The sequence below is a fragment of the Triticum dicoccoides genome, chromosome 5A (genome assembly GCF_002162155.2).
Source record: "Triticum dicoccoides isolate Atlit2015 ecotype Zavitan chromosome 5A, WEW_v2.0, whole genome shotgun sequence".
In the NCBI taxonomy this organism is placed as follows: Eukaryota; Viridiplantae; Streptophyta; class Magnoliopsida; order Poales; family Poaceae; genus Triticum; species Triticum dicoccoides.
The window spans coordinates 384,410,618-384,413,670 of record NC_041388.1 but is presented as its reverse complement, the minus strand read 5'-3'; positions in this window follow the sequence as shown (position 1 = coordinate 384,413,670).

Here is a 3,053-nt window from a genome sequence, read left to right as displayed (position 1 = left end):
TCACTGAGCTGTACTCGATGCGCAATGGAGCACAGGCTCCGACCGAGGAGGGAGAAGCGAGCGGGGGCGAGAGCCAGGAGGAGGAGTGGGACTCGGACGCCGCTGAGGCTGATGATGATGATGATGACGATGATGATGATGACGATGAGGACGAGGGAGAGGAGGAGGAGGAGGAGGTCGCACCACCGCGCTCGGAAAGGCGGTCGAAACTTGTCCAAGACCCTGCGACCGAACGCGGCGAGGGGGTTGCGACTGTTACACAGTTGACCAAGCGCCCTCGGACCACCTCTCCGGCGCCGACTGAAAAGGCGTCGAAGCAGCCCAGGGCGGCCCCGTCGAAGCCGACCAAGCACCTGCCGAAGATGAAGGTGTCCATCCCCACCATATCAGGGTAATCGTGTTGCTTAAGTTTTCTTGTTTTGTGTGAACTTTATCTCTGGTTGGCGCTGGAGTTAGTCGACTGACTCTTTGGAGTTGCAGTGCTGCTACTTCTGAGACCTCGGCCCGGGCTGACGACCATGAGATAGAGGACGCAGCAACCTCAAAACCTGGTACTATACTCTTAACACCATCTTTAGTCGACTGACTCATGATCTAATCCTGATTCTTTTCTGTAGCTCCATCCAATGTTGTTATCACTCTCCCTGATGATGATGAAGATGAGGAACCGCTGAAGTACAGAAGGAGTAGGAAAGCATCTGCCAGCAGGGTGACCCAGGATTAGACGGTGCCTGAGACTCTGGTCGCGGAGGAGGAGAACACCACTCGACACACCGTGTCCTTCGCAGATCCACTGACGAGTGCTCCGCAGCCCTCCCTCTTCACGACGCACCATGTCCCAGAGGACCAAGCTGGCGCAGCGAAGGAGGCGATACGCCAGGCAGGGATCATGATGGAGCAGTTGAAGACCATCCGGGATGCGAGCCAGGCAGCTTACGACGCCAGTTCCGCCCTCCAAAGCAATGTTCAGGTCAGTCGACCACCGTTTGTTCTGTTAGGATATGCTATCAAAAACTTTTCTTTCCAGAATTTATAGTAGTCACCCACTGGGTGTGTCGAGTTAAACTCCGTGTTAGCGGGGGCACGCTGAGTGCACCCGCTGGGTGTAGTCCCCAAGGCTAAGGTCGACTGCTGGCAGTCGGCCTTAGGCTTTATAATTTCAGTCTTTCCGTCATTCGACTATGTCAAATGGATTTCGCAAACCGGTGGGGGCACGCTGAGTGCACCCACTGGGTGTAGTCCCCGAGACTGTGGTCGACTGCTGGCAGTCGATTACAGTCTTAAAGAATATATCTCTTTTTTGAGGTCGACTGGTCGACTTTATCTTCAATAGGATTAGTGGGGGCACGCTGAGTGCACCCACTGGGTGTAGTCCCCGAGACTACAGTCGAATGCTTGTATTCGGCTGTAGTCTTAGAAACGCGTGATTTTTCCTTTTTCACTCGGAAGTGAATTATATTTGACATTTAGTCGATTGGTTCTTCGCAGAACTCCTGTGATCTTGTGGCTCGCTACTCTGAGCTGGAAAACAAGCACATTCAGCTCGAGCTGAATTTGAAACTGGTTCAGGAGAATCTGACGAAGGCAAAGGAGGAGACCGAAGGTATGTTTGGTGAGACCTTGACGACTGCTTTTTCCCTTCATTTGTTTCAAAATCTGATCTTGCTGTAACTTGCAGGTAAGGTGAGGGAGGTCCAACGGAAGAAAGACCTTGAACTAGCTGAGAAGATCAAGCTTGTTGACGAGAAGTTAGCTTCAGTCGCAAAGCTTGAGCAAGAAAATACCAATCTGAAAGCTGCTCTTGGGAAGAAAAAAGATCTGGAGGCCTTCCTGAATGGTCTTGCCAAGAAGCTGTTTCTTATGCTTGAAGGTAAATCTCTATGCTCGGCAATCATTTCCAATCGTGGTTTTTCCATTCGACCATTGCCTTGACTCAGTGATCGTCCTTGCAGAATTTTGTCAAAACTTTGAAGAAGAAACTAGCCGGCTGGAACCAAACCTTGACCCCGTCAATTCTCCGGTGAACGACGAAGTTGCCATGAATGTTTTCCGACTGGAGTCCCGTGTTGCAGCTGTCGTGGACTATCTTGCAAGGCTGAAGGTCGCCACATCTCGCATCGACTTGACGCTCTGGCCTGGGGAGACACTCCAGAACGACCTCGAGTCGTTGATGGCTCGCTTGAACACAGTCCCTGGTCGAGTGCAGGAGTGGAAAAAGTCCTCGGCTCGGTGCGGTGCAGATGTTGCTCTGTGTCTGGCCCGAGTCCACTGCAAAGATGCGCGAGAAGACAAGCTGGCGGCCCTCCGGGTGGCCAACACCAAGAAACACGACTTCAGGTCCTTTATGGAAACTTTCCTTGCTGCTGCCACTCGGATCGCAGATGGAATTGATCTTGATGAGTTTGTTGCACCTTCCAGCCCTCCGCAGGAGGGGTAAAAAACTTCTTCTAAACTTGACGCTTTAAATTTGCCTCGGTATGCCGAGTGGAGTTGTAACCGATAAACTTTAACAGGCTTAGTGCCTGAGCACTTTCGGTTCCTTTTGGAATCGATCCCAACTTGAACTTGGTGTTTGAATATGATTGCTTTTGGCTCGAAATGTCTTTTGCAGGCTCAAAGCAAGACGCTCACTGCAGTCGACTTATTCCTTAATCCACTTAGGCGAGCACTGCGCTGCAGCTAAGCCCTCGAGTGAGAGGTTTGCTCTTCACTCGGTATGATTTTCATAACTTAGGCGAGTACTTGGACTGCAGCTAAGCCCCCGAGTGAGAGGTTTGCTCTTCACTCGGTAGGATTTCTATATCTTAGGCGAGCACTGGGCTGCAGCTAAGCCCCCGAGTGAGAGGTTTGCTCTTCACTCGGTAGGATTTTTATATCTTAGGCGAGCACTTGGACTGCAGCTAAGCCCCCGAGTGAGAGGTCTGCTCTTCACTCGGTAGGATTTTCATATCTTAGGCGAGCACTGGGCTGCAGCTAAGCTCCCGAGTGAGAGGTTTGCTCTTCACTCGGTAGGATTTTTATATCTTAGGCGAGCACTGGGCTGCAGCTAAGCC